This window comes from Lonchura striata, chromosome 2 (assembly GCF_050655825.1).
Source record: "Lonchura striata isolate lonStrDom1 chromosome 2, ASM5065582v1, whole genome shotgun sequence".
Lineage (NCBI taxonomy): Eukaryota > Metazoa > Chordata > Aves > Passeriformes > Estrildidae > Lonchura > Lonchura striata.
This window is the reverse complement of record NC_140704.1, coordinates 74,367,201-74,386,303: the sequence shown is the minus strand read 5'-3', so window position 1 is coordinate 74,386,303 and position 19,103 is coordinate 74,367,201. Positions and strand designations below refer to the sequence as shown.

Below are 19,103 nucleotides of genomic sequence, written 5' to 3'. Positions count from 1 at the left end.
TAAGATCAGGAAGCTGTCCTTTACAGAATGCCTGAAGATTTCTAAGAAGGTCCCACTGTCTTCTTATCCTTTTACTACATTTAAACCCTTTTTGGACTGTAAAGAAAGGGGTGGGGTTGGGTAGGACTAAGAGCTGCATGGAGGAAATAAGTAATTAAGAATCATGAAGGTAAAACTGAAATTCACATGTTATGATTGTACTTTCAATTTCATTTGATAGGCATCTTCTCCTTTCACTATGCATTCAACATAGGCTACCCTATAGGACCATCTTTATGTAATTATTCAAGATATTGGGGAAATCACAGTAGTTTTTCTGCTTCTTTTAAAAAGAAAGCAGAATTGGAAAATACTGTGTAAATTCAAAAATTTTAATCTTAAAAATTTTATTCTGCTCCATTTTCAAGATCTGATACTCATTTCACTTAAAGCAATGAATCATATAGGGCTACAGTTCTACTTTCTTATTCACAATTGAAAAAGCATTTTTTCATAATTACACAGCATATACAGGTGACCAGTGATACAAAGGACAAAAACTATGTAATCAGACAATGCAGTGAAAATTACATCCTTGATACTACGCCATTTTATAACCACAAAAGTGAGCAGAGACTTGATTGACTAGTAAGAAACTATTCAGGGAATATTTAGAGCATTCAACCAAAGGCCCAATCCTCCAGGACTGATTTAGAAAAGCACTTGTGAAGTAAACAGTCTATTGACTGCAGGGAAGATGGCCACATGTTTGAAATGAAGTGGGTGTTTTGCTGCATTAGGCACACAGTGCATAGAATGGAGTCTGCAAGATGCTATTGAGAAATAGGTCAAGCAGTTTGGGATCAGGACCTTTGTCTCTACAGTCCTAGTGCTAGATACTTTAAATTAAATTCCTATCCTGACTGACATATTATAATTAGAAAACTGCTCACGTATCACTATTTTCTGATATGACAGAAACATAGTTTAACCGTGTGAACAACAGTTGTGTATTTCTCTTTTATAATGGCTGTAGTTTTGCATAATAGAACACTTTAATCGGCTTAGATTGCTGCATTAGTTTAGCTGTTGTTAAAATATTATCCCTAATTTAGCTGCAATTTTGAAATTTTATCTCCTTGTTCTTGTGGAAGTGTGCATTGGTTTTTCCTATTTTTTCTCAGATAACTTTCTTTAGATACACTCAAATGCTTCTAGTGACTAAATGAAGCTTCTAGTGACTTAATTATGTTAAAATAATCAGGTAAAACAAACATTGAAGAGAAGAGATATCTGCATTAGAGAAACTATTTCTGAAAAATGTTTATTTTTTACAAAATTCTGGGGTGTGAACCATCGCATTATACATAAAAGTTTTTTTTTTTTTTTGTCAATAATAGGAATGTATGCTATGTGTTTAATGACTGGGGACATAATGCAATACCTGTAGTCAGTTTTGTAGTGGAATTTTTTTGCGTCCCTCACCACTGCATTATAAGGCTAGGCAAAACAGAGTATTTTCTATCAGTATTGCTACAGCGTAAGTTCCATTACATCTTTCTACAACAGACAAGCCAGGCTGTGGGTAATATTTGATGCAACATTTATGGTGAAGGGTCCCTCATGTGCATGTGTAGAAGAAAACTTAATGTGTATTGCTCTTGAAGAAAGATCCAGATAGAAGTAATTTTAAGAAATGTATTTGTTTTCTTTTCACAGGAAAGGGCACAACTATGCTTAACAGCTCAATTAGGCAGAAATCATGGGTCAAGGTGATTTTTGAAAAAGCAATCTGTATACTATTTCTTTTCTAGACCATTTTACTTATTCAATTTCATGTAATCTGTCAGCATCACATTTTTTGTGCTTGTTGAACTTTGATGTTAGAGGCTGGGACCACAGTCAGTGACAATAGGGAAGGGCTCCTCAAGGAATGGAAGCATAGCATATTCCTCTGCTTTTCAAGACAAAGCTTGGAGTGGACTTGAGTCAATCTAAAGTAGCTGATTAGCACCTTATTAATGAAATGCACAAAAATGTGTAATAAGGCATCTTTCTTAGACTTAATGTTTCAATTAGAGGCCACTCTTCTACATTGCCCCAGGATTCATATTATTGGCAGATTAGTCTGGACTTTTGTTCTGACTGAGGAGAGCTAAATTGTGTCTGTGGTTTTTTCTGTACTGCAGTGTTTTACCTAACGATTAAAGGTCAATATTTAAGGCCATGATTTATCTTTTTCCAGAGAACACGTTGCTTCTGTAGTTTACCTTATCTTAATAGCTGAAATCTGAGTATTTCATTCAGGGTGTAAAGATCACTTTGAGAAAATGCATTATTTTATTAAGGGATGAATTGAATTAATAGAACATTTACATAGTTGAGATTTATAGTATTTTTTTAATATACAACAGAAGGTTCCATGAGAAGAATAGACTCTTTAGCCATGACAGAAAACGTAGAAGTATCTTCTTTTCAAGTAGTAATTAATTTCATGGATGGAAAACAATGAGCCATATTTGATAAAACTTGTTTTCAAATAAGCAAATAGAAGCAGTCATGTAATTTTATGATTTTTTTCTTTCTCATGTGTCTGTCATTCCAACAGTTTCCCAGCATTCCTACACAACCTGGTCTTGGAATTCCATATTGATTAACCATTTCTGTCATTTCAGTCCATTTCTGAGGAGCTACATCCCAGACTGTGGTAGAGGTATTATCTTGTAGCATTTTTTAAAGACTATGACTTTGTTCCATAGCTTTAACTTTTAAATTCCTTAGATACAATCCCAATAGTATGATCCTGATATTGATAAGCAAAATAAGATAAAATCTTTGTGACTTTGGAGAACTAAATCTCAACCAAAGGACACCACATCAGACATAATGATAGCCCAAAACCAGTGGCTCTTTGGGAAATCTGAGTTGACAAGGATTATCACAGTGGTCCTTGACCTCCTGACCCTCCCTACACTTTAATAGATTTTAGAAAAACTTTTCTTACATGTTCTTATATGTCACTATTGAGTAAGAAAGCAGCACAGACTCCAAGAAGGCTTTGCACAACTGCAGCTTTAATGTGAAAAACTCTCCTCTTTATAGACTGACTCAACACATTCTACCTGATTGGCTAATTAAAAAAAAACACTTTTCTCACAAAAAATACTTGAGAAGAACATAAAAACAAAGAGTAGGAAAACACCCCCTGCAGGTTGTTTACAATAACAAGCTATCATTGTTTCTCTACAACTCCCTAAAAGTCTGTCATGGTTTGACACTGGCATAATGCCAGTGCCCCCATGAAAATGTGATCCCTCCCTTGAATGCTGTGAAGTGGAATCTAGAATAGAGGGAAGCAGGCCCAAGCTTAATAACAGAAAAAAAACCTTATTAAACTACTACTACAAAAGAAAAGAGAAAACTAAAGAAGGGAAAAAAAAAAACCACACAAAGATCAAATGAAAACCTTGCAAAACATTCCCCACCACCCAACTCCAACAAACCACAGTGAGACACAGTCTGGACCCCAATCAGGTTTCCACCCTCCAAACAATCGATACTCAGTCCATCGAGGGAATAGAGTCTCTCCTGTGCCACAGACCCCCCAAGAAACACAGTTCCACATCCTGTGTTTCCAAGTCACACATGGCACCGCCCGGAGAAAAAGTTTGCCATGGTGACCCTTCTCCTTTCCATGCACAGTGCTCTCACCACCAATGCATGGATGGACAGACTGCTTTTAGGATTTTTTTTCTTTGAAGGATGCCCTGCCAAGAGGGGAGAAAACAACAGTTCAGTTTTCATTGTTTGGGACCACAGTCCGCCCCCCATTTTCCCCTGGGGCTGAGGGCTCAAGAACAAAGATCTTCTTCTCTTCTCTTTCCTTTCCAGGACAGGGGGACGCCACCACAAACCCCCTAACCTTTTCTCTGTTCACTTTTGTCTTTTTCCCAGCTGAAGCAGGTCTCTTGACTCACTGGCATCCTCCCAAAACACAGTCCCTCTTGAAGGAGAAGATTGGTTCAGGTTGTGGCTAACACGGAAAAGTCCAGCCAAAAGCCACTCCTTGTCCCCCTCCCATCTAGAATTCCTCCTTCTAACATCCCAGGGTCCAAGGTGTCCCTCTTCCTTTCTTTTAAACCGAAGAGGGGAAAGGAAAATTCACAAAGCTTTCATTTCTCAAGGAAGGGTTAAAAGTCCGAACTCCCAGGATGGCTCGATGCCCGGACATCCAGCAACTCCCACGCACTGGGCACCTTGCAGCTTCACACACACACACCCCCCCCCCCCCCCCCCGCTGACTGCCGCTGTCTCTTTTCTCTCTCCCTCTTGAGAGAGAAACTCTGGGGGGGGGTGGGGGGGTGGGGAATGGAGACATCCCAGATTTCTTCCACCCTTCCATCTGCAGGGGCCAGCCCGGTTCCAGTCCCTCCACCCTTGGGCCTACCTTTATCAGGCCATGGGGCTTCCCCTCCCCGACCCAGCTTGTGGCTGGGCGGGGGAAGGTCTGCACTGCACGCTGACCGGAACCAAAGAGAGCGAGTTCCCCTGGGAATTCTGCTTTCAACCCCTCTGTGTTCTCAGAGGCGTGTCTACTTTCAATTGGTCAATATCTAAATTGACCTCTTCCTTCCGGAAAAAATTCTCTTTCCGTGTCAAACCACGACAAAGTCTCAGAAGTCCGCTGTGAGAAAACTTACCTCCTTTTCTTGCTCTCTGACAAGGCTGTCACACCCACAGTTATACAATGCAAACAAAGGAAACAGCATGATCTTCTCACCCCACCTACCATATCCTCTATCACCTTCCTGAACACATTTTTTTCTCTATTTGTATTAATGTGCATTTAGAGATATTTAATGAATTAGCAACAGAGAGCAATAAATATTTGCCAGCATGCATTTTGAGATTATTTTTACTCCACTGAATGCTCCTTAAAAATCTCACCTCTAATGTCTTGCAACGGATTCCTAATTACACAGAATAACATCACTATTGTATCACTTAATTATAAAAATGAAAATCAAAGAAGACATTTAAAGTCAACGTTCAGTCCTATCATATTATGTTCTCTGATTATGATATTTACTTTACTAAGCATGCTTGATTTTACTTTACTAAGCATGCTTTACTTTACTAAGCATGCTTGATTTCTATGAACATAAATGGAAAACCTAAGCATTTTTCTTTTCAATAATTTTTATTTGCAATTTACACAGACAAACAATAAATACTTTTAATGTATGTAAAATAAGATTTCATGCCCCACAGATCCAACTGCATTTTGCAGGTCCTTTCCCACCACCATTGCCACCTCCTGCTACATCAGACAACCAGAAGCCTCTCCAAAATTGGATATATTGCAGTGTCTTTTGGAGAGGCTCAGCCTGTCTTTGCTTCCTTAAGTGTAGGCATCTTGCTTATGGTTGACTGGATTCCTCTCTTCCCTGATATTGGGCTTCTGTCCCCATTCTCTTCTTACTTAAAAGCAAGAGCTGCAAGGGAATATGTCTTTCCTCAACATGGGCCTCACCTGGGACCATTAAGGTCTCGTGATGTACATATATGATACAGAATATTTTTGTCCATGTGAAAAAAACCAGCATTAGAGCATGTGTTAAAACAATAATACCTTGCATATTTAAAATATTTATAATGTTGGTGATTTAAAATTTTCTTTTCCCCTAGGCTGCTTTGTAGGTCAGACTTGTACTGAGGAGTGTGGTTAATAATGTTTACACCACATTAAGTACTCTAGAACTACACTACAATGAATATTTGAAAAATTCTGCTAATAACAACTACTGAGATGCTTTATGCAGCACAACACCATCCTCCTGCCCTTCCCCACAAAAGTGTGCTGGCCTATGAAGAAAGAAAAATCACTAAAATCTGTTTGAAAGTTTCATATATGCATGGATTGTTGAAAGGAAGAATTTCCAGGGGTCCCTTCAGGTAAGAGAAAGTAGCTGAAGGTGCCTCAGTGGGCAATTGCTTTTCTCAAAGCTGCTATACTTGCAGAAAGTTTTTCTTCAAAGACTCATCTGAGACTCCCATAAATTCTATTATGTTGATAGGACTCATTTATCCTGACACTAGTATTCATCTGTGCTATGAAACTATGAAAATCCAAGTTTTTTAAATGATCAAAGATAAGAAAAGGCAGAAGATATTCAATTTGAAAGTAGGAATTACACTTTCTCCATTTTTTGAAACTTGTATATTTAATATGTGAACTTCTCCTGAGGTTGATTTTGTCCAGGTATTTGTTCAAAACCCATATAAAATATGTTAAATTCTGCAATAATTAATCCCAACAGGAATCAGCTATTCATTGAGAAGGATTCTTTTCAACACCATAAGACCACTCAAACAATTTTGTGGGTGAGTATGATCCTGGCAAAACTAACAGCCTGCTGAATTTTTTTACAACACATTTAATGTCTCTGATTAATTATTAAATTTAGGGGTTTTTTTTTTATATTTTATAGGTGATTTTGGTTATGTTGAGAATTTGCAGGAAATTTACAACAAGGTTTAAGCTATCATGCAGAATTCTAATAATATTAATTTAGATGTGCTTGGGTCCAATAAAAACAGTTCCAACTTGGTATTTAATACATCAATTATTCACTTTTGGAAAAATAAATAGATTCTTTTAAATTGACAGACAACTTTGAAATAAAAGCCATTATTCTGAAATGATAGGCTAAGAAGAGGAGGGTTTTGAAATTACCTAGAATAGATGGCAAGGAAATATTGAAGATATAATGAAATAAAAGATATTAAAATATTTGAGTTTTTTATCCAAGAATATTTGCAGTGTTTGATCTAATTTCTTACAAAATCTTAGTTCCTTCAAAACTCCCTTTTCAAGTTTTTGTCCTTGTAAAAGAGTCATCCAATTCTAGTACCTCTTCCTCATACTGCTTTCAAGCAATTCAGGGCCTGGCCCTCAAATAAGATAAAAGTTCAGAATCAGATTTCCCAGAATAGTTGACTGTTTATCAATGGTAAAATTGTGTTTAAGCAAGAACAGATGTTACTGAAACATGGAATTATATAACTAAATTGTTTGAGCAGAAATATGACAACTTTCGCCACTGTTTACTTCCTTGAGAATGAACTCTGTATAGTTCCTAGTTTATGTTGACTTGGGAAATTTGACTACTAGGCAGATAGTTCTTAAACTTCCTACATTTCTTCTGAGATCCTTTTAAATCTTCTCAACTTTGCATCACTGCAATTTTTATGACACATAGATTTTATATTGGACTCGGGGGAATCTAGGACATCCCTCTGGCTTCCCTGTGTCTCGAGACACTGGCAGGGGGCACAGAGACCTTGGCATGAAGTCAAAAACACCTGTGGCTTTGATTTTAGTCCATGGAAAAAAATGCCAACTTTGTATGAGGAATTACAAGCCACAAGGGTTTGAGTAGTGTGGTATTTGAATTAACACAGGTGAAAAAGTAGAATTTTGGGGCTTTCTATAATGGGGTTCAGAGGGACAAGATGGAGAGATTTGGGTGTGTTCTAGCTTTCTTCTCCTTCTTCTTGTCCTCCATGTCTTGGTGTGATGGTGACACTTTTCTATTGGTTTGAGGTAGAGACACACTGTCTAACATAAATGATAGATATTGGCACATTATTGTAAACATAGTACACGTAGTTTTTAATATAAAATATAAACACCACCTGAGAGTGCAGAGAGAATTCCATGGTTGACTTCCTAGACGAGCTCAGCAGGTCAGAGAAAAATGTTACAGATAAGAGAAAATAAACAACCTTGAGAAGCCAACCCTACGCATTTCAGACTTCTTCTTTGGCTGCATGGGCTGGGAAACAAGGACTTTTACATTGTCGGGGTCATCTCAATACACAGACCCTGAGACGACTCCTGTAGAAAAGGCATTTAATAAGAATAAGCACATTTTTCAGTTTAAATGAGTCCACTTAGTTTTTCTGTTGTTTTTAAATAGCTCCAGGGACTATCTAGGACTGTGCTTGTACAAAGAATAGTCCTGTCAGAACAGAGAAAGCAGTGTGAAATAGCAAGGATATCTTCTATTTACCTCTGAATCATATTGGGTCACTTTAAAACATTGGTTTGCTATTTTGCATTTGCAAATGTATGCAATCTATGACAGTGTCTTCACAACTTCTTAATTGTACACCCATCCCTATGAGTAACTCCACAAGACGTATTTTTTTTTAAGAATCAGAAAATTGTTAGGGTTAAAAGGGACCTCTAGAGATTTTCTATTCCAGTCCCTCTGCCAAGGCAGCGTTGCCTAGAGCAGGTTCCATAGAAATGCAACCAGGTTGGACAGAGGGAGACTCCACAACCTCCCTGGGCAGCCTGTGACACTGCTCTGCCAGCCTCAATGTAAACAAGTTCTTCCTCATGTTGAGGTGAAACTTCTTGTGTTTAACTTAATGGCCATTACTCCTTGTCCTGTCTCTTGGCACCACTGAAAAGAATCTGGCACAATCCTCTTGGCACCCACCTTTGAAATATTTCTATTAATTATGAGATCCTCTCTCAGTCTTCTCTTCCCTAGACTAAACAGGGTCACCTCCTGTTCTCTCCTCATAAGAGAGATGTTCCAGACCCCTCATCATCTTTGTGGCCCTCTGCTGAAACGTCTCCAGTAGCTACTTATCTTTTTTGTATGGAGAAGCCCAGAACCGGACACAAGATCTAGGATGCTGTCTCACTAGGGCTGAGTAAGGGGGAAAGATCACCCCCCTTGAATTGCTGGGCACAGTCTTCCTATGTACCCTAGGATACTATTGGCCCTCCTGGACAAAAGGGCACTGCTGGATCATGGTCAGCTTCTCAACAGAGCTGCTTTCTAGCAGGTCATCCTCCAGCCTGTACTGGTAATTGGGGTTATTTCCCAGGTGCAGGACCCTACGCTTGCCCTTGTTAGAGAAACCTCCTTAGGTTTCTCTCCACCAAACTGCCCAATCTATCAAGATCCCACTGAATGGCAGCACAGCCTTCAGATGTATCAACTATGCCCATCAGTCTCCTATAATCAGCAAATTCCTGAGGGTGTACTCTATCCCTTTATCTAGCCTATTGATAAAAAAGTTGCATAAGACTGGATCCAGTATTGATCCCTGGAGAATGCCACTGTGTACTGGCCTCCAACTTGATTATAATCCACTGATCATGACACTCTGAACTTAGCCACCACTTGATCCACCTCATTGCCTATTCATCTAACCCACATCTCTTGAGCTTACCTAGGATGAGGATGTTATAAGAGACAGTATCAGAAGCCTTGCTGAAGTTGAGGTATACATCCACTGCTCTCCACTCATCAACCCAGAATGTTATCAGATTGGTCAAGTATGACTTCCTTTTGGTGAATCCATGCTGATTACTCCTGATGCCCTGCTTTTCTTCTACATGCTTGTTTATAACCTCCAGAATGACCTGTTCCATCACCTTTCCAGGGATGGAGGTGAGTTTTACTGGCTGGTAGTTTCTCAGGTCCCCCTTCTTGCCCTTTTTAAAGATGAGAGTAACACTGGCTGTCCTTCACTTTTCCCATTCTTCATGGTTTTTCAAAGATGACAGAGACAGGCAGATACACATTTGGCAGTTGTCTCAGCACCCTGGGTGCAGCCCATGCAGCACATGAGTGCAGCCCATCATGGCCCATGGATTTATGGGTGTTTAAACTGCCTAGCCAATTGCTAACCCAACTCTGAACAACTGGAAGTCTTTCTTTCTCTTGCCTTCTCTTACGTCCAAGGTCTGGGACTCCTGAGGGTTTACCTCAGCAGTAAAGACTGTGACAAAAAGGCATTCATTGATTCTACCTTCTCAGTGTCTTCTGTTACCAGGACACCCATCATTCAGCAGCAGCCCCACATTTTTCCTGTTCTTCCTTTTGCTGCTGATCTACTTGGAGAAGCCCTTCTTGTTGTCCGTGATGTCCTTTGCCAGACTCAGTTCCTTGTGAGCCTTAGCTTTTCTCATTGTATCCCTGCATATCCTGATGATGTTCCTTTAGTCCTCCCATGTGGCTTGTCCCTTTTTCCATAGCTCATAAATTTCTTGCTTGCATTTGAGATTTATTGGAAGTACCCTCCATCCATGAAGGTTTCCTGCCTTCTCAAAACATCATGAATCGTATCCCCCAGTAGGCAGCATATTTCTTGTGACTGTCTATCAGGACAGCAGATGGGTCCCTCAATGGCCTGTAAAAGATCATTCAGTGTTTGTTTTTTTTTTACAGTAACCACCATGCACTGCTCGTGCAGATTCACCTTGTTGGTCTTGCTCATAAATATCTAAAGCTTTTAAAGTATAGCTTTTAAAGATTTTGGTCTGAATGTTGAAGGATGGAGGTTGAATTGGAGTCTGTCTTAGGTTATAATATTGGGGTGTATTCCATTACCACCTCGAGCTGCAATTCCTTTTTTTTTCCTTATCTCATGACTCAGAGATAAGTCCCTCCAGGAGGACCTGTTCTTTTAGCCACATGACTGATAAGATCACAGCATTCTATTGTAAGATGCTCCGCCCAGAGGGAGGAGCCAAATGATGCCATCAAAGATATAAGTGGGGTTGTACAGACAGCAAGTAAATCTCCTCTTCCAAGAGAAACAGCTGAGACCTTCTCTACACTGGACCTCCAAAAAGAAACTACATCAATCTACAGGACCACTGCTTAAACAAAACTGTATCTGCTACCACCGCCCTAGCCAGCAAGTGTCAGGTTATATCTCTAACTCTGTCAGTAGTTCTTCTTTTGTACTATTAGATATATATTTAATTCTTTGTTCCCTTTTCCTAATAAAATGTATTTCTGACTTAGAGCCTCTCACTGGTTTTGCTTTTCAAACCAGGACATAATTTTGGGGCCCAACATAGGGCTAGAAGCTACTAAAAAAGTCAGAATTACAATTTCGCTATGATGCTTAACATATTTATATAGGTCTCATACCTAACACTCTATGTTTTTGCACACACAGGGCATTATCTGCTGATTATAATGCTCCTGTGTAAATCAGGGTACAGTATAAAAATTGTGTTATTGGTCTTTTATGTCTATAGCATGATAACCTCAGAGACAATGAACGTAATTTGGAATATATATTCACTTTTGTTTTCTTGTCCTAATCTAAGCTGCTATGTTTGGGGCCTCAACAATCTCACCCAGCCCCTGGTGGGGAGGGGTAAAGAATTACTTTTTTCAGCCTTTCAGGTTTGACACAGCAGTTTTTGAAAAGTTTGATCTCCCTCTAGATATCAAAGATAGCATAGTGTTGCTGTTAGTTCTGTTTTGTCTTCTCTGCACAGCTTGCAACCTGCTTAGGAACAAAGCACTATATAGTGTGGTGCAGTGTTTTCTTAAAAAAGAAGAAAGGAGAAGCAAAACAACAGTATCCATGCCCACGCAGACTGCCACAAAGGAAAAGGAAACCAGCAGCAAAACAGCATCCATGTCTATACATACTGTGACAGAAGAGGAAGGAACCGAATGTGAAACAACAGCATCTGTGTCTACGCAGACTGTCACAGAAGAAGAAAGAACCACAAATAAAGCAACAGTGTCTGTGTCTACACAGACTGTCACAGAGGAGGAAAAAACCCAAAGCACGGTCAGCATTTCCACACAAACCATCACTGAACCAGAACAGCCTGAAGCAGTAACATTTGCCTCCGTTCAGAAGAAGAAATCAGAAAGCAAATCAGTCTGCATAGTGACCAACAAGGACGCGGCAGGACCCTTGCACCCAGTGGAAGAGACAGAGCCAGAAATCATCACTTGGTCTCTATCCCTGGGTGAGCTGCATGACGTGCGGAGAGAATTCACACGCCAGACAAACAAGTCCATCCTAACCTGGCTGCTCTGCATCTGAGACGCTGCAGCCAATGACACCATTCTGGATGGAAGTGAGGCCAGGCAACTGGGAGCACTGTCCAGGGATGTGGTCATTGACCAAGGGATTGGGAGAACCCAAGAAACTCTCAGCCTTTGGCGACGCCTGCTGACAAGTGTGAGGGACAGATACCTTTGTAAAGAAGACCTCCAGGTACACCAAGGAAAATGGAGCACAATAAAACATGACATCCAATGCCTGAGGGAATTGGCTGTGCTGGAAATAACTTTCTCAGAAGATGGGAGATTTCCTAAGAGCCCAGATTGTGTCCAGTGCACATCACAGAGATTTGCACGGCTTGGACCAGAGATGTATTTCCATTACCTGGCAATGCTACAATAGAGAAGGCGAAGACAGAGTGGGTGTCTTAGCCAATAAACTAAGAATTTACAAAGACACTGTCACTGCCCTGTTTCGTACCCATGTCTCATCCATAGAAACAAGACTGGCTGAGCAAGTCCGGGGCTTGATTGAAGAGAGCCATCAGAAACTAAAAAAAGAACTTAAGGAAGAAGTCTACCGCATCTCACCAGAACCAACAAAAGTCTCTGCCATTAAAAGCTGGCGTTCCCCAGTCAAGGAGAGAGGATACACTCCACGAGGTAACCTCTAGTTTTTCCTTCAGGAGCATGGAGAAGACATGAAGAAGTGGGATGGAAAACTCACCTCCTCCTTAGCAGCTCGGGTATGTAAACTGAAAAGAGGAACCCCCAACACAAGAAGATCGTCTAGAGTCAATGCTGCTCCAGTCTCTCACACACAAAATTCTAGACAATATAGGAATGATAATATGACCTATCGTCTTGAAAGAACCTCAAAAAACTATTTGCAAGAAGAGAGCAATGTGTACCACGTTCAAAAATAGATAAGCCCTGCCTCTAGCCAGGTAGAGGACAGGGACAATCGGATTTATTCGACTGTGTAGATCTGATGGCCTGGCACATCTGACCCACAAAAATATACGGCCTTAGTTGACACCGGTGCCCAAAGTAGCCTGATGCCATCAAGTTATGTAAGAGTAGAATCCATCTCTCTCTCTAGGGTAACAGAAGGATCCCAGCAACTAACTGTATTGGAAGCCAAAGTAAGCTTAACTAGGAATGGGTGCCAGAAACACCCCATCGTGACTAGCCCAGAAGCCCCATGTATCCTTGGCATAGACTACATCAGAAATAGATATTTTAAAGATCCAAAAGGACATCGTTAGGCTTTCGAGATAACTGCTGTAGAGACAGAAAACATTCAGAAACCGAATACCTTGCCTAGTCTCTCAGATAACCCTTCTGCTGAGAGACTGCCAAGAGTTAAGAAACAACAGGTACCAATCACCACAGCAACAGTACACCATCAGCAATATTGCACCAACAAAAACTCTGTAACTGCCATCCTTAAAATAATCCGTAAACTGGAGAGCCAAAGAGTGGTTAGCAAAGCTCATTCGCCTTTCAACAGCCCTATATAGCCAGTACAAAAATAGAGACTGACAGTAGATTACTGCAGCCTGAATGAGGTTACACCACCACTGAGTGCTGCCATACCAGACATGTTAGAGTTCCAGTATGAGTTAAGAGTCCAAAGCAGCAAAGTAGTATGTGGGAACTCAAAATGTCTCTCAGACATTTTTAGAGGTTCCAGGCCTTGGTCAGAAGCATTCTAGACCCTGGCAGACAGCTGAAAAACAGCTGTGATTTTGAGTTTGAGCCATGGAATGAATTACCAACTTTGGAGGTGGAACAAGCAATCACAAAAGGTTAGATAGTATAGTATAAGTAGTTACGAAGTAGAGGGGAAATTTTTTTAGTATTGTACAGGGGGGTTTTAGCACATGTACAGGGGGGTTTTCACTTTGTACATGGGGGTCAGAAGTTCTAAGATGGAGGAAAGTGGGCTGAACCCATCCTTCTTCCTTCTTCTTCCTTAACTCCATGTTCTTGGTGATGTTGGCACTCACAGATTGGTTTAGAGTAGAAAAACACTTGGCAACGTAGGTAGTAGGTATTGGGGAATAATTGTAAACATGTTATACGTAATATATCTTATAAAAGATAGCAGCAGCCCTGGGCGGAGGGAGAGACGAAGAAGACAGCAGATAGAGAAGATGTCAGTGTGTGTGTGTGCCTCTACCCAGGCCACTGATCAAATAGCTGCAGTCCAAGAACATAATCTGTTAGATAACTAGCAATAAACTGCCTTGAGACCGAACAGCTAAGCCTGCGGAGTTTTTCTTTGGAAGCACGGGTTGGAGGAGGAATTTCACCACCACATGTGGCCCCAAAACAAGGCTGGGGTTCTCACAGTAGTATGCGACCATTGATACTGCCAATGCCTTCTTCTCCATCCCTTTGGCAGCAAAATGCAAGCTTCAATTTGCCTTCACCTAGAGGGGAGTGCAATACACCTGGAACCAACTGTGGAGAGTTTGTAATTTCTCTTCTTCTCCCCCCATTCCCTCCCCTTTTTGCCCCCCCATGCGTTCCCCCTTTGTCCTGTGACCTGATCAGGAACATGCTTCCACAATAAACACGTGTCTTCACCTGAGCCCTGTGTTGCTATTTCATCTGTTCCCGTGCTAGAACTGAGCCTTGCAGAGCTGAAGGGGAAAGCGGTGGCTGCCTCTCCCCTCCTTCCACCGTGCTCCTGCAGGCGCCTGCCCGGAGCCGGTCTCGCACGGCAACAACCGACTGCCCCAGGGGTGGAAACACAGCCCCACCATCTGCCATGGGCTGATCCAGACTGCACTGGAAAAGAGCAAGGCTCCCAAACATCTACAGTATATTGATGACATCATCGTATAAAGAAGCACAGCAATGGAAATTCTTAAAAAAGGAGAAAAGATTGTCCAAATTCTACTGAAAGTTGGTTTTGCCATTAAGCGAAGCAAAGTTAAGAGACTAGTTCAAGAAATTCAGTTCCTAAGAGTCAAGTAGCAAAATAGATGTCATCAGATCCCGACAGAAGTAATCAACAAAATCACTGCTAGGTCTCCACCTACCAACAAAAAAGAAACACAAGCTTTCTTAAGTGCCATAAGTTTCTAAAAAAGGCAAATTCCTGAGTACAGCCAAATTGTAAGCTTTCTCTACCTAGTTACCCACAAAAAGAACTATTTCCACTAGGGCCCTAAACAGCAACAAGCCTTCACCCAGATCAAACAAAAAGTTGCTCATACAGTAGCCCTTGGCTCAGTCAGGACAGGACCAGAAGAAAAGAATGTGCTCTACTCTGCAGCCGGAAACCATGATCTGTCCTAGAGCCTTTAGCAAAAAATACCTAGTAAGGCTCGGGGTCGACCACTGAGATTCTGGAGTCAGAGCTATAAAGGTTCTGAAGCAAATTACACTCCCACAGAGAAAGAAATCTTAGCTGCCTATAAAAAAGTTCAAGCTCCTTCAGAACTAATTAGCACCGAAACACTGCTGCTTCTAGCACCCCAGCTTCCAGTACTGAAGTAGATGTTTAAAAGGAAAGATCCTTCCATACATCATGCCACCGACACCACATAGAGTAAACAGGTTGTCCTCATCACCCAGCACGCCCATATCAGAAATCCAAATCGCCTGAAATTCTAGAAATTATAACAAACCAGCTTGAAGGGGAGACTTTTAGATTATTTTCTAAAGAAAAAGAGCAAGTAACACATGCTGAGGAAGCTCCACCATATAATAAGCTACCAGAGACTAAAAGAGGATATACTCTTTTCACTGATGTTTCCTGCCGAATTGTAGACACTAACCAAAAATAGAAAGCTGCAGTATGAAGCCCCACACAACAAGTTACACAAGCCACTGAAGGACAAAGTAGATCAAGTCAAGTTGCAGAGCTTAAAGCCGTCCAGCTAGCTTTAGATATTGCTGAACAAAAAAAGTAGCCAAGACTCTATCTCCACACCAACTCATAAATGGTAGCCAATGCTCTGTAAGGATGGCTGGATCACTGAAAAAAGGCCAACTGGCAGTGCAAAAGGAAACCCATCTGAGCCGCCAAAATCTGGCAAAACATTGCCACCAAGATAAAAAGGCTGACTGTAAAAATTCGACATGTAGATGCACACATACCCAAGAGTCAGGCTAATAAAGCACGTCACAACAACAAACAAGTAGACCAAGCTGCCAAGGTAGAAATATCACAAGTAAATCTCAACTAGCAGCATAAGAAAGAATTATTTGTAGCTTGTTAAGCTTGTTAAGCTCGTGATGCTTCTAGTCATCAAGAGAGAAATACAACATACTGATAAGCCTGTGACCAAGGGGTAAACCTTACTATGAACTGACATTCCCCCCCTCACACAGCCCCCTGAATTATCAGGCTAACCTAGAGATCCGAGGTTTTGAGGGGAGAAATATCAGGAGATGGCAAAGATTCCCAAAAGAGTCTCTTACTCCAATATATGTTGGTTCAGCTCTCTTTATTCTGTGATGTCCATGTGGAGAGCGGGGCAAAAGAGAACAAACAGGAAATGTCAGGGGTCTATATAGACTTTGGACAGTGTGGGCTTCCCTGGCTCTCCACCAACCCCGTTGGGGCAGGAAGGAGGGGTCCAGGGTTATCTTGATCAGAGTCACAGGATCCCAGGGAAGGGGGCAGAGTGCCCATGAGCACACTGTAACTATGAACAACATCTCACAGGTCATCCACAACTGCAAAATCTGCTCTGCAATCAAACAGGCCAAGCAGGTAAAATCTCTATGATACAGTAAGTGATAGTTAAAATACAAGTATAGGGAAGCCTGGCAAATTAACTACCTCACACTTCCCCAAACCCACCAAAGTAAAAACTACATACTAACCATAGTAGAAGCAACCACAAGATGGTTAAAAAACCTATGTTGTGCCTCATGCTACTGCCCAGAATACCATCTTGGACCTAGAAAAGCAAGTCCTGTAGAGACATGGCACCCCTAAGAAAATTAAGTCAGACAATAAAACCCATTTCAACAATAGCCTTAGAAACACCTGGGCCAGGGAACATAGTATTGAATGGATATATCATATCCCCTATCATGCAGCAGTTGCCAGGAAAGTTGAACAGTGTAACAGACTGCTTAAAACAGCCCTGAAGACACTTGGTAGAAGAAGCTTCAAAAACTGGAAAGAGAATTTGGTAAAAGCCACCTAAATCGTCAACACCCAAGGATCCATCAATTGAGCTAGACTGGCCCAATCTGAACCCCTGTACACAGTAAATAGAGACAAAGTTCCTGCAATACACATGAAAGGCATTCTAAGAAAGACTGTTTAGATTAACCCCACCACAAGCAAGGGCAAACCCATCTGTAAGATTGTTTTTGCTCAAAGACCTGGTTACACTTAATGAGTAATGCAGAAAGACAAAAAACCCCATTGTGTACCACAAGGAGACCTAATTTTAAGTGAGAACTGTATGTGAAGTTTCGTCTGTATTTGTAAAAAGATGTTGGTTTAAATATAGGTGGTAATAGAATAAAGGGTAGATTATGTCCTAGGTTATAATATTAGGGTGTATTCCATTACCACCTCGAGCTGCAATTCCTTTTTTTTTTCCTTATTTTGTGACTCAGAGATAAGTCCCTCCAGGAGGACCTGTTCTTTTAGCCACATGACTGATAAGATCACAGCATTCTATTGTGAGATGCTCTGCCCAGAGGGAGGAGCCAAATGATGCCATCAAAGATATAAGCCGAGTTGTGCAAACAGCAAGTAAATCCCCTCTTCCAAGAGAAACAGCTGTGACCTTCTCTACACTGGACCTTCAAAAAGAAACTACATCAATCTACAGGACCACTGCTTAAACAAAACTGTATCTGCTACCACCGCCCTAGCCAGCAAGTGACAAGTTATATCTCTAACTCTGTCAGTAGTTCTTCTTTTGTGCGATTATATATATTTAGTTCTTTGTTCCTTTCTCCTTATAAATTGTATTTCTGACTTAGAGCCTCTCACTAGTTTTTCTTTTCAAACCAAGACAGAACCCTGCTTTTTTGGGTCATCAAGGTCCAAGGTACCTCTTGCTCAGTGGTATCCATTGTAGGTATATGGTTCTGAAGCCACATGTCCATCTCTGTTTCAGCCCCTCTAACAGTGCACAGCCTATTAACTGTCTTCTGTAATTGGCCATGTGCTGCAGCACATCATCAACCTGTGTATGCTGTGCAGGTACTGCTTTTTCCTCCAGGAGGAATAACTGGTCATCTGTTGCAAGCTGCCACCTCTACAGGCATCTCCTTCCTTACCAGTTCTATCTGAGTGAAAGCATCAGATTTCTCAGGGGCTGTCTGAGTAAGCAGAATGGTTTTGGCTCTAAGTTGAGTGTCCACCATTATGGCAGAGACCTAGAGCACTAAGCAATTACCTGAAGTGTGGACCTATCTGCAGATTTTAGCATCCTCCCTGCATGCCTGGGCAAATTGCCACATCATGTGCCTCTGACATGTCATATGCAGTTTGCCCCTCCTGTTCACTGGGGTGTTAAAGGTTTATGACCTTTTGTTGCTCCCAGCTTTTCCAGTCCCACTAATGATTCTCTGTAATAGAGTCTCCTTGCTGATGTTGTGTTAAGGAAGCAGTACAGACATAATTTTAAGTCATCTTGATGTGACATTTGACTTTGTTAAATGTCTTTAGTGCTCAATGGAAAACAACAATATTCACTTAGGGAATTATTGTGGAATTGCTATAGCATTTTAAATTCAGAACTTCATCAATTTCCCAGTAGTCTCCCCTCATGAAAAACACCATGCTCTTCCAGAGGAAGCTCCTAACTCTCTTATGCTTCTGAGAAAATAACAACTGTACTTCATGAAATACAGTCATTTGTTCCTGATGCTTTCCATATTTTTTATCAACACTCCACTGTAATCTATAATACTGAAGTGAACATTAGAAACAACAATTTAGTCTCTGGATGTCATACAGTTGACATACCAAGTTACGCATTGTTTCTTTTAAGTTCTGATATGCTTTCAGTCCAGACTTTTGCTGAATTTCATTACCCAGTTGTGTGAGCACAAAATATCATAAAGTGTTTTTATACCAAAATAAGCAGTTGCTCTCATGTCTTCTAAAGACGATGCTCCTTTTAAAAACTAAAATAAAATTCTTCTGAACACAAAGACATCTAGAAGGTTGAAAAGATTACCTGCCAATGTCTAGAATGAATACAGAATGCATTGTTTTAAACAAATTTATTTACATATTTTGTGTGGAGGATTATTGTCACTATAGTAACAAAATGTGCTTTG

General features: G+C 40.8%; 1 long non-coding RNA gene across 4 annotated transcripts in view; it reads left to right on the top strand.

The window, feature by feature from the left end:
- LOC146768304 (uncharacterized) overlaps positions 1 to 19,103 on the top strand; it is a 74,432-nt gene that overhangs the window by 34,401 nt on the left and 20,928 nt on the right. For 2 of the 4 annotated variants that reach the window (XR_014952768.1, XR_014952767.1), the window contains 2 exons: positions 5,668 to 5,934; positions 6,300 to 6,363. This is a non-coding gene — a long non-coding RNA (uncharacterized LOC146768304). Of the gene's footprint in view, positions 1 to 5,667; positions 5,935 to 6,299; positions 14,085 to 19,103 lie in introns of those variants that run through there. The other 2 variants (XR_014952770.1, XR_014952769.1) reach the window with 2 other exon arrangements.